We start from the raw sequence: 13,794 nt of genomic DNA on the forward strand, positions 1-13,794 counted from the left end.
TAGCCAATAGCTTACCATTTATCAATGGTATCTTTCACTGACAGAAAATCTTACTGTTGATAACATCATAACAACTGGCTTTTTCATCTCATAGTTTGTGCTTTGAAGGTCTTGCAAAAATCTTTTCATACCTATGGCCCACAAATTATTCTACTAATTTTCTTCTAAATATAAGAAATAATTTTCTTCTACATAGAAGAACAGTAGAAGAATAACCTTGTGGTCTATGATACTTATGGTGCAAATTCCACATCATTTATCTATAACATATTTGAAATCTGCCTTTGTATCAGAGATAAGGAGTACCCATGCTTTATTTTTCTCCAATTAGAGAAGTTGTTTTCCCTCATATCTTTTAACGATTGATTTTGGTGCCATTTCATAATATATCATGTTTCCATAAATGCATGTATCTATTTCTAAAGTTTCTTTTCTGTTTGACTTATATATTTGTCTCTTCTGGCATAAGGATAATATTGGTTTTATAACTATAGCTTTGCAGAATGTCTTAAATCTGGTCAGTATTCTCATTTACCTTCTTAAAGTGAACCTAGCAACCTCTAGGTGTTTATTTAGTCTCCAACATAAATTTTTGAATGAATCTGTTCAGTTATACCACAGATCCAGCTTAATTATTTTTGAGATTACATTGGATTTGTAAAGTAATTTGGAGAAAATTGGTAATATTTGACACATTTAGTATGTTATGTCATTCCATGAATATGATATACCTTTTTATTCATTAAAAGTTGTTTAATAAACTTAATACAACAACCTTTTACTTTTTCTTTTATTTTTTTTCTGTGAGTGGCAGCAGTTTTAATAAGAAAGGGAGCTTACACATGAGGCTTGTCTTGGGCAACCACAAGGCAAGTAGATTTCTGCCCCCCACTTGCCAGAATCTTAAGAATTTAAATAGAGGCCTTAACAAGGCTCAGTCACATATACAGTCCAGATGGGCTCAATAACACATTACTCTGTCAAAGCTGCATCCTTGAACTGGCTTCTAGTATGAGAACAGAAGATGGAACATTTATTCCAAGGCAGGGGGTGGGGGGAGATGGTAAGGAGCTTGTGGGTCAAGAGGCATTCATGTCCTCTCAATAACTTCCTCCAACAATTACTGAGAGAAGAATAGAGTATAAAATATCCTATGACATATGGTATTTTTTAAAGATGTATATTTCATTAGAAAAAGCCTAAGTGTAAGCTCATCTTGCTGATTATCTCTGCATAGCATAATAATATCTGTTGTTATTTTTGTGTGTGATTTACTAAATTTAAAATTTTTCTACAGTAAACATGCATTATTTCTGTAAGTAGACCAAACACACACACACACACACACACACAATTCATTTATTTGTTGGTTTGTTTATAACCAAGTCATAATCGAACAAAGATTTTTAACATGGCTAAACTGTAAAATGCTTATCCCCTGCATTCTTTGGGTTGATCCTCACAGGACCCCTATCTGGTACATAAGGCAAAAATTATTATCACACCACTTAATAAATGGGTGTTTATTAAGCACTTATTATGTTTTACACTCTGGGCTGAAACATAATAATGGACAAGATAGACATGGTCCAGGCCCTCATATAACTTACAGGTAAGGAAAAAAGTCCCACTGAGGGATTAAAATACTTATCTGAGGTCACGCAAGCAGAGTGCCAGGAGCCATGCTAGATTTCATGTCTTTTTTTTTTTTTTGCGGTACGCGGGCCTCTCACTGCTGCGGCCTCTCCCACTGCGGAGCACAGGATCCGGACGCGCAGGCCCAGCGGCCACGGCTCACGGGCCCATCCGCTCCGCGGCACGAACCCGCGTACCCTGCATCGGCAGGCGGACTCTTAACCACTGCGCCACCAGGGAAGCCTCATGTCTTCTTTAAATCACTTTACTACAAGTTTCAGGCGCACTTTTAAACAGTTTAGGAAATGATTATATTCGAAGAGTGAGGTTAAAATCTGGGTGTCGGGCTTCCCTGGTGGCGCAGTGGTTGGGAGTCTGCCTGCCGATGCAGGGGACACGGGTTCGTGCCCCGGTCCGGGAGGATCCCACGTGCCGCGGATCGGCTGGGCCCGTGAGCCATGGCCACTGGGCCTGCGCATCCGGAGCCTGTGCTCTGCAGCGGGAGAGGCCGCAACGGTGAGAGGCCCGCGTACCGCAAAAAAAAAAAATGTGGGTGTCATTAATGCCAGGTAGATTTGAGGCTTTCACCAGTGGAAAATGAGCCATGATAGATTCCTGAACACGGGAGTAACTTTAACTGACTGAAAGGAAATTAGTTTACCATTGGTATAGGACCTTCTTTTCTTTAGCTGAGGAAACCTCCCGGCTGATTACATTTTCTCTAGTGTCCTCTTGCTCTCTGTTTCAATTCAGCTTTGATTCCATTGCCATAATTATATTTTTAAAATACAATTCTGGTCATGCCATTTAACTTTTGTAAAAGCCTTCCATATGCCCCAACAATAGTAGGCTAAAATTTATAGTAATAATATTTACAGTTTGGCTCCAGTATATCTGTATAGTTTTGCATCCATTTGTCTACACAGCCATGTGCTCTAAACTCTGTTCACTCCAATCTGCTTATCTTGTCCCAACAAGTTCTGAGTTTTATTTATGCAAATTTGTTTAATACATTTAATACAACTATTTTCTTAATAAAATTACATATTCTTGCCAAGTTAGCTCCTGTTTTATAGCTTTTGTTGACTTTAAGTTGATTTAGTAAGTATTGCTGGATTTAAACATATATTAAATATAACATATTTATACACTATATAAATATGTCATACACTTATATACATATATTATATGTATCATATGTACCATACATGAGGTGGAAGGCTTCACGGAGGAATTAGTGTTCTTCTAGGAAGAGACACCAGGGAGCTTGTTTGCTCTCACTCTGCCATACGAGGCCCCAGCAAAAAGGCAGTTATCTGCAAGCCAGAAGAGAGCCCTCAATGGAGAACTTGGACTTCCCAGTGTCCAGAATGGTAAGAAATAAATTCCTGTTTAAGTCTATGGTTACAGTAGCCTGAGCTGACTAATATAAATTTGATACCAAGAAGTAAGGTGCTGCTACAACAAATATCTATAAATGTGGAAGCAGCTTTGGAACTGGGTAATGGGTAAAGACCTGCCTGATGAGTTCTGAGCTATACGCTAGAAATACGGACATTAAGAGTGATTCTGAGGAGCTCAGGAAAATAAAAAAAAAAGAAGAGAGCTGGAGAGAAAACTTCCATCTTGTTAGAAAATACATAGATAGGGCTTCCCTAGTGGCGCAGTGGTTGAGAGTCCGCCTGCAGATGCGGGGGACACGGGTTCATGCCCCGGTCTGGGAAGATCCCACATGCTGCGGAGCGGCTGGGCCCGTGAGCCATGGCCGCTGAGCCTGCGCATCCGGAGCCTGTACTCCGCAACGGGAGAGGCCACAGCAGTGAGAGGCCCGTGTACCGCAAAAAAAAAAAAAAAAAAAAGAAAAGAAAATACATAGATAATCATAAGCAGAATACTGGCAAAAATATGGATGTTAAAGGCCATTTTGAGGTCTCAGATGGAAATGAGGAACATGCTATTAGAAACCAAAGGAAAGGTAATCCTTGTTATAAAGCAGCAAAGAACTTGGCTGAATGTGTTTGTGTGCTAGTGTTTTGTAGAAGGTAAAACTTGCAAGTGATGAAACTGGATATTTAGCTGAGGACATTGCTAAGCAAAACATTGAAGGAGCAGCTTGTTTCCTCTTGCCTCCTTATAGTAAAATTCAAGAAGAGATGAACTGAAGAAGGAATTGTTAAGCAAAAAGGAAACAAACTTTAAAGATCTGGAAAATTCTCAGCCTGTCCATATTTCAAAAAATGAGAAAGTGTATTCAGAAGATAACACCAAGGATATGGCTGGACCATCACTTGATAAAGAGATTATGAGATTATATAAGCAGAAACACTGCCAGCTTGAATAGAAGGGGATCAAGACAGGATGAAAAAAAGAAAGGTTATTGGACTCCTTAGATTCTACATGACAGGACAATAAAGATTTTCGGCTGCAAACATGCACTATTCTTCAAGAAAAGAAAAGAATGACAGTGAAAGAAAACAAGCTTATAGGTACAGAGAAGAACAGATTGGTGGTTGCTGGAGGCTGGGGGTGGGGGTGGGTGATGGTGGACAGAATGGGTGAATGGGGTCAAAATGTACAAACTTCCAGTATGGGCTTCCCTGGTGGCGCAGTGGTTGAGAGTGCGCCTGCCAATGCTGGCGGTGCAGGTTCAGGCCCTAGTCCAGGAGGATCCCGTGTGCCGCAGAGCGGCTGGGCCCATGAGCCATGGCTGCTGAGGCCCGTGTACCTGGAGCCCATGCTCCACAGCGGAAGGGGCCACCGTGGTGAGGGGCCAGCGCACCGCAACGAAGAGTAGCCCCCCCACTCGCCACAACTAGAGAAAGCCCACATGCAGCGAGGACCCAATGCCAAAAATAAATAAATAAAATTTTTAAATAAAATAAATAAGTCATGAGGGTGTAATGTACAGCATGGTAACTACAGTTAACACTGTATTGCATACTTTAAAGTTGCTAAGAGAGTAGATCTTAAAATTTTTCATCACAATAAAAAAAAATTTTGTAATTGCAGATGCTGAGGGATCTTAACTAGACTTACTGTGGTGATCATTTCACTATATATACAAATATCAAATCATGTCATGTTGTACACCTGAAACTAATATTATCTTGTATATCAGTTATACCTCAATTTAAAAAAAGGAAAGAATGGCCCTGCATACAATTCAGAGATCATTAAGGCCACCACTTCGGTTTCAACAGGGCCGTATGGCTCCCAACTGAAGCTGTGGGGCTGGGGTCACCAGAACCTTCAAGGCTAGATGCTCACCTGGAAGAGCCTTGGGGAAATGGCCTCCACCTGACAGAGTTTTGAGAGCATGACCCCTGCCCTGCACAGCTGCAGGAGCAGAACTGTTGCCTCAATGATTCCAGAAGGCAAAGCATCAAACAAAAGAGGATTATTCTGAGACATAATCTGATGGAATTCACCATGCTAGTTTTTGACCTGCTTGTGACTCATTACCGCTTCCTTCTTTCCTACTTCTGCCTTTGGAAATGGGGGTGTCTGTACTATGCTCGTCCCACAATTGTATTTTGGAAGCACAGAGCTTGTCTGGTTTCAAACTTTACAGCTGGAGAGGAATTTTTGCCTCAGATAAATCATACCTCGATTAACACTCATATCTGATTTTCTATTTAGATGAGACTTTCGACTTTGAATTTAGAATTAATTCTCAAAAGATTTAAGGCTTGGGGCTACTGGAGTGGTGTGAATATATTTTGCATGTGAGAATGGCATGAATTTTGTGGAGCCAGGAGTGGAACAGTGTGGACTGAACCGTGTCTTTCCAAAATTCACATGTTGAAGTCCAAACCACAAATGTGATGGCAGCTAGAGGTGGAGACAGATTTCAATGAGGTCATGAAGGTGTGACCCTTATGATTAAGGCCCTTATAAGAGACATCAGAGAGCTTGCTTCCTCTCTCTCCACCATGTGAGAACAGTGAGAAGGTAGCCTTCTGCAACCCAGGAAGAGAGCCTTTACCAGGGAACTGAATCCTCATAGTGGACTTCCCAACCTCCAGAAATGTGAGAAATAAAAGCGTGTTGTTTAAGCCACTCAGTCTATGGTATTTTGTTACGACACCCAGTGCTCATTAATACAAGTTTTGTCCAAGTTTCTTTGTATTTCCTTCTTTGTTTGTATTTCTTTCTTTATTTTGTCCAAGTTTCTCTGTATATCTTTTATTTATATTTTTTCCATTTTTCCTTTCCTGCCCTGCACTTGACAGATCAGATTTCCTTTGATGGGTTTAAATTCATACATCCTTCAATTTTTTTCTGGTTGCTGCCTCTCCTTTCATTTTTTAAAAATTTAACAATATATCTTCCTGAAATACAGAATAGATACTTAAATATATTCTATCTTCCATGGTACCCAAGCCCTTCCATGGCCTTCTCCCCCAGCAAGTTCTTTTTTTCACTAGACTTAAAAAAAAATGCATAACAGACTAATAAAGAACTATTCTTAAAGAAAATATAGGAGCATATATTTATGGTCTTAGGATAGGGAAAAATACTCTTAAGCCAGTTCCTCTCCCCAAAATGTGAGTAATGCTAACTTTTTGCATTATTTTAGATAGTCAATGAACCAGAGTCAAGTACCAATTGAGTGGTTTCTTTTTCTCACTGTTTTGAAATTTAGATAACCAGGTCTGAAAGAATCAACTGAAGCTTTACTCAGACAGAAACCATGTCTTATTTTGGCCAATTTCTAAACCATTTTGGCCTTGAAGTTTTGGAGACTAATAAGCAAATTCTGAACTCCATCTCAAGTTAATTCATACTCTGTGGAGCTCAGACTCCTGGCAGCAGTTCCACCTGAGCAGAGAGAGCAAATAAGCTTACCCTTCCCCCTCTATTTCAACCTCCGCGTCCTCAGGCATACACGGGTTTTGGGGGGTTTGCAGCAGGCAAGTCGTAGTGTACTGAAAATCACTCTGGGAGCTTCCGGGTTGGTGAACAGAGCGGAGATTCGGGAGGAGGGGCATGCCTGGGGAGTACCTGGGACATCCTGCCCCTTCCCACACACCTCGCCCTGCCTCACGTATCTCTTCACCGGGCTGCTGATTCTTAATATGCTCAAGGACTCACCTTGCCGCAGAAGAACTTCTTTCTGGAATAGGCATGGCCTCCTTCTCTCCATCTGAGCTTTGGACCCACTGTCAGAGGATAGGCGGAGATGCTGCAGAGCCTCCGGGCGCCAGGCCATCTCCCAAGCGGGAGCTACAACTCCCAGGGGCGGCTGCAGACGGCCGCTGACGCCGGCGACGCGCCTGCGCAGTGGCCGAGGCTGCGGTTGAGGTTCCCGCCAATTCTCTGGGCCATCCGGCCTGGGACGAGTGCCGCGCTCTGTGGAGGCGTTGGACGCCGCCCAGCTGCCCAAGCTGCTTAAGCTTTATTACCAGAGGCTCTTTCCATGGGCCCAGTACTGTCGCTGGCTCAACTTTGGTGGAGTGATAAAGAATTACTTTCGGCACCGTGAGTATTCATTTACGTTGGAAGGATATTTACGTTCACTACCAATCCTTCAACAACCAGAGTGATCTGGAAAAGAGGATGTAGACAAATGTTCTAAGTGCTGGGCTCTCATGACATCGGTCATATGCACCATCGACAGAGACCTGAAGGAGGATTTGGGATTTTTTTTTTTTTTTTTTTTCGGTACGCGGGCCTCTCACTGTTGTGGCCTCTCCCGTTGCGGAGCACGGGCTCCGGAAGCACAGGCTCAGCAGCCATGGCTCACGGGCCCAGCCGCTCTGCGGCATGTGGGATCTTCCCGGACCGGGGCACAAACCCGTGTCCCCTGCATCGGCAGGCGGGCTCTCAACCACTGCGCCACCAGGGAAGCCCGAGGATTTGGGATTTAAGCATCGTCTCTGGGTATATTCTGGAAGGAGAGGTGTTCATCGCTGGGTCTGGGATGAATCCTAAAATTGCCCTCTGAAGTACTTTCTGGGGTAGTTGAGTATTTGAGGCTTGTTAAGGGTGGCCAAGACGTTACAAAGAAAGTTCACCTAAGTGAAAAAATTAACCCTTTTGTCAGAAAATCTATAAACATAATAAAAAATACATTGACGAATATGTCTTGATCAAGATATACTTGAAAATAAAGCTGGAATAAGATTGTAGGCCTTGTTTCTGAAACAATTCATGATGAACATCAACAAAGCTTCCAAAATCATCACCGTTCGCTTCAGGGTTGGGAGCATTTGAAGAAGGTAGCCAGAAGGTGTCAGAATAACATCAAAAATGACAAATGTGGACCCTGGCTGTAGTGAGAGATCGCGCTCCAGTACTGTTTTCCACAGCTGGATATCAGTGTTAGCAAAGGAATCAACCATTGACTGAAGAGGCCTTTTAGTGGTCAACCTAAACCAGATTGCACTGTGCTTACTGATTTACAGAAAGTAGATCAGTTTGATCCATTTACTGTACCAACCATAAGTGCCATGTGCCATGAATTGGATGCTATTTCCACTAGTGAATAGGAAAAAGAGAAGGAAGCTGAATCTGGTATTAAGCATAGAATCAGAAATTATAAGAAGACCAGCCTAGCTCCTTATGTAAAAGTTTCTGAACAGTTTCTTGAAAGTTTAAGTAAATCAACAAAAGGAGAAATTGAGAAGAGTGATTTACAAAAACACTTCTGAAGATAACAACTCCCTTAAAACCAGTGTGGCTATCTTCTACCTTCAACCAAGAATCAAATACTTCAAGATCCATTTAATAAATATGGCAGAGCCACATATGCATTTTATGCTCAAAGCAATCTTTTTTTTTTAAAGAAATAATTATGTTGAAAAGATTCCTGAGACCACCAAAGGAGAGTGTCAAGTTTCCTGGAAGGAGCCATAATGGGAAGAATAAGTGGATTGCAGATAAATTTGTAAAATTTAATATTGTACAAAGATAATTCTAAGATTTCTGATATGAATACACAGTTCTCCTGGTTGCCATATACAGAGGTAAGTGAGCAGTAATATGTCTAAAACTTTAATCTCAGTTCACTGGATACACCCTCCATATTTCTGGAATGGATGTTCTAGGTGAATGAGGGCTTTGTCCTTAAGTCTTAGACACTTAAGTTAATTGTATGTGGAGCGTGTCACTTCCTAATTTTGCTCACTAATATTTTTATTGGTCAGAGCATAGCCCACTGACCATCTTTTAAAAGTTATTTTGAACTAGACATCTAAACCTACCAAAACTTCAAAAGATATGAGTTACTAGATTACAATATTAGGGTCCAGTAGAGTATTTTTTACAGCTATTGCAATTGTAGCTCCTAACTTCTTCCCTCAGAGAACAATTGGATTAGTCTACCTTAAAGAAGCAGCTTAGAAAAAATAACCAACTTCATTTCACCAACATAAAACTTGTTGTATTTGTTAAAACACTTGGACTTTCCATATATCTAGATACTTAAACTGAATTTTAAAGGTTTTGTTTCTTCCATGTTTGATTTTGTGTGATACATTTTGAAGTGTCAGATTTATTTTGCTTGGTTTTACAACCAATCTGAACAAAGCAGTTGTTCTGGTTTACATTCTATCTTCTGAGAAACATTGAGAAACCGGCTTTTGGGCTAGTGCTTTCCGTGACAATGAAATTTTTCTTTCCTTTAACATTGTTTTCTCTATAGGCACACAGTCTTTTTTTTTTTTTTTAATCTTTTGGTTTATATACAATAGATGCTATAATGTAGTCAACACATTTAAATGCCTTGCATTTCTTTCTTTTCTAACTTTTTTAAAGAAATATTAAAGACTGTACAAAAACCATATACTCTGGATTGTAGTCTGTATATGAGAATCAAGAAAGTGGCTCAGTAAGAAACAATCTAAATTAGAGTTTATCTGGGAGAAAAACCCAGATCAGTGTTCCTTATGAGAAGCATTGAGGTTTTAGTCCCACCTACTGTCCTAAACATGGAATCACATCTTGGAAATAAAATTTTTTTTTTTTTTTTTTTTTTTTTTTCTGTACACGGGCCTCTCACTGTTGTGGCCTCTCCCGTTGCGGAGCACAGGCTTCGGACGCACAGTCTCAGTGGTCATGGCTCACGGGCCCAACCGCTCCGCGGCATGTGGGATCTTCGCGGACCGCAGCATGAACCCGCATCCCCTGCATCAGCAGGCGGACTCTCAATCACTGCGCCACCAGGGAAGCCCGGAAATAAAATCTTATATGTCATGGGCAAGACTCAAAGACTAGGCAGCTAGCATGAGGCTGGGCACTGACTCAAACCAGGTACAGTCAAAGGGATATTTCTTGGTGTTTCTTCATTACTATCCTGAAAAACAACCATGCTAAAGAAGCTATTCTTAGATCTAAGGAATTTGCCAAATATTTACAGGGCCAGTCTATAGAAGTACTCACTGATATATCAACTTTAAAAAATAGGAAGGTTTGATATGATAGAAACCCTGATCTGGTAGAAATAAGAATGGATGGTGATGGCAGTCAGGTGGCAGTAACACCTGGGAATAAGAAAGTTCATACACATCTAAGGGTAATTTTACATATACATGAATGAGGTCATATTGTGTGGTTTTTTTTTTCTTCTTTTAGTGCAAGTGGAAGATTTTAATACACCCATATTGGATTTGGATTGAGATAGTACACAAAAAACAGGTAAAGACATACAGGCTATAAATAGTGCAATTGGTATATCTGATTACATAACTATGGCTATATGTGTGAGGGGTCTTAAATTCACCAAATCAAGAATAATCTTTTGGAAATTTAAAAAAAATCGTGCACTTAGCTAAAATGAATATCTTAAATCCAAAAAATAAAATATTTATATATCATATTCTCATAATATAATAAAACTAGAAAGAATTTTAATATAGTTATTGGGGAGTTAAGCAGCACACCCATCTCTTGAGTCAAAGGAAACAGAGAAATAAAATTGTTAACTAAAAATCAATGAAAAGGAGAATACTTTATAACTGAACCTAGGGGTTACAGAAAAAGCAAGATTGAGGAAAGATTGTACCCTCACAATACTTTTTTATTATTAAAAAAAGATGAAAAATAGAGGAGTTGGTATTTACCTTAAGCTATTAGAAAAAGAATGACAATCTCAAATAAGGAAGAGAATTAGTAAAGGTGAAAAGGACTAATTTGCTTAAAAACATTTTATTAAGAAAAAATAATATAAAACAAAAACATGCCTATTTGTGTCTGGTTGGAGTGGCCAAACACAGTATTATTTCAAAGTCATCGCAGCAAAGTTTTCAAAGTCTGACTGCCTCATAAACCCAAATCAGAGGCATTTTCACATTTTTAATCATTACCTTTATCAAAATGTATCAATGCTCTAATTTTGAATTGCCGTGTTTCTTACCACCCAAGTTGGGCCCATTTTGATGTTTCACATATTGCTGCATAGGGGTTAGGAGTGATTGCCAAACATTTTTTGTATAGGGCCCCAAAGTAAATATCTTCGACTTTGTGAGCTGGTGGTGTCTGGCATCTGTCTCAACTACTCAACCTGCCATTGTTGCTCAAAAGCAGCCATAATATATAAATGAAAACAATGTGGCTGTTTTCCAATACAAATTTGTTTATAAGTAAAAAAAGAGGGATTTGGGGATGAATTTGGCCTATGGGCTGTGTTTGCTGACTCTGGGTTAGAGTTACTGATTTCAATAAGTGAACAGGAACCATTTATATGCATGTGAATATATAAGCAAGTTCAATTCACAAAGAAGAAGATATTCAGTTGAGAATAATAATAGTGATAATAATAATTACAATTACTGTTATAGTTATCATTCTGGTGGGGCCCTTCTATAGGTCAGGCCCTTTATATAGTGTTTTACATGTAATTTCTCGCTTAATATCCACATCAACCTGTGAAGTAGGTACTGATATCATTGTGCTATGGCAGATGAAGAAATAGGGGTCTAGACACTTAATATATTTATCCAATGTTCTAGCTGAAAGGTAGTAGTTTGATATTTAAAGTCAGCTCTGCTGAGTCCAAGTTCTAAACAGCTCCACAGAAATACTTGGAAGTCAGGGTGTCATATACCTGACAAGTCAGGGTATTTTTCCTGGGTGCAGGGAGCTATTTCTCCATGTTCATTTTTCTATGAAGGAACTTTCACTGCATTTCTCAGGAAGGAACACTTCATCACATCCTCCTTTCCCACCCTATTCCAGTATTGAGCTCTCCCCATGGTAGAAGAAGTGAGCATTCTGATTGAGTCTGCCCTTCCCTGAATCACATAATCATGAGGTTAGGACCCAGGCATTATGATTTAGGCAGCATGAACCCAATTACCTCTTGTCTTTTGGGAGAGAACAGTGTCTAGGAAAAGCTAATGCTTGTTCTTGTAAATTCCATGGAGTATGCAGAAGAAGCAGGGCTTCTTTTAGGCCCAGCTCATCCACCTGCAATGAGACAGACAGGTCAGTGACCTGAGGGTCTCAAGTCCTAGGATCAAAATAAAGGTAGAAAGACCCTGCTATACTCTTCACTCCAGCTTTACTGGTAAAAATTCTGAGCCTATTTTAATACTTACTTGCTTTTTGTCTGACTTAAATTGGTTAAGTTCCCAAAGATGGGAAGAATGATTAATTAGGCTCCCTCAAACCTCTTGACAATAGGAACCATAGAGATTACAATACATGTCTGAGACTACTTAAGAACAAGTCCGGATTGTTTCTGGAATGTTGTCATCTACCTAGAGTGTACCCAAAGGCAGAGTAACTCTAAAATCTGCTGATTTTCTCTCCATTTGACAACTCTTTAAGAAAGTTTCTTAAATAATTGCCTATAATGAAGTTAATGGAAAACGAACAAATTACAGCCTGATAATGAAATGGGCTAGAACTGAACCTAATGAGACAATATGAAATTGCAAAAGACTGTGGAATGAATTACAAGGGTCAGTGGTCATCATTACGTAGATGAACTGTTTGACATGATGAAGTTCAACTGTGAAGTGATGATTGATGCAAGAAGAAGTATGTAAGAGGAAGGATAGTCACCAGCCTCTGTTTTCATGGAGTTTTAATGTTCATCCTTAATGTAAGAAGAATTTAATTCAGGCCCAAAGATAAAGTCTTTAACTGAAAAAATGGTGGCAAGGCCAATAAGTTACTGAGCTGAGGAAAAAACTCATTTGTCTATGACATTTTAAATGGCTTCTTCTTTTAGATTCTAGAGATATTACCTAAGCCTATGACTCAGGACACTCATCAGAACTATGCTTTCATGCAATCAAACAGAAATAACAGATTCTCTTGGCATCATTTAGTGAGATCACAGCCTGTCAGTTTGCACTCTGCACCTACTGGGAAAGCAAAACTTTGTTTGGGTTGTGAGAATTCTCCCTGAGCAAGTGTAACTGAGGAGAGAGGGATGTCTGGCAGGTAGAAAGTTTTTTCTTAAATTACTTTGAGGACTAAAACTCGTTAATCACACATCATTTAAGAAGCACAGTCAGAAGATACTTTGGAATTATTCCTGGTTTATCTACATAGCATCAGTAATAATATATAAAGAATATAGGTATTTTTCCCCAGTCTGTTGTGTTTGAGTATAAGATTATACCAAGATATGAATTCTTCCCACTGTTATTTAAATATAAATTCAATCAGCCTCGGAAAGCTTCTGACCAGCAGATAGATAGCATAGATGTACAACAAATGGGAAAAGATAAACATGTATTAATTGGAAATAATGAAGAAATTGAGTTTTGGATTATGGGTAAATTAATGAAAGACTGTACTATAGTGGAAAATATACTACTTGAAATGTAAGTTATAGTTTAGGATATGGATGAAGGGAGTAATTAACACAGAGGAAAATGTAAACATTGCTTCTAGAAAAGTTTGTTTCAAACAATATAATTCCAGAATGCCTTTTATGTAATAAAGTTTATATATAAAAATGATATATGCTTGGATTTATATCATTAGTTCTCAGGAGCTAATGTTTTTTTTTCCTCTGATAATCTTAAACAATGGAATAAAAAAATTGGTACTTTATAGATTAAGCACATAACATGTTTTTACATCTACTTTGCCTCTCTCCCTTCTCTCACTATCAATCTTTTACTCCTCCAGGGGTAATCCAGTTTTGAAAAACTAAGATACTATATTGAAGCCACTTAAAGCATCTCTGAAAACAAAACAAAA

The 13,794-nt window shown here is 39.3% G+C and overlaps 1 pseudogene; it reads left to right on the plus strand.

Moving 5' to 3' along the window:
* The first annotated feature begins 6,762 nt into the window (after nucleotides 1-6,762).
* LOC116756367 lies at nucleotides 6,763-8,288 on the plus strand (annotated as a pseudogene).
* Nucleotides 8,289-13,794: the final 5,506 nt, after the last annotated feature.

Source organism: Phocoena sinus, chromosome 7 (assembly GCF_008692025.1).
Source record: "Phocoena sinus isolate mPhoSin1 chromosome 7, mPhoSin1.pri, whole genome shotgun sequence".
In the NCBI taxonomy this organism is placed as follows: Eukaryota; Metazoa; Chordata; class Mammalia; order Artiodactyla; family Phocoenidae; genus Phocoena; species Phocoena sinus.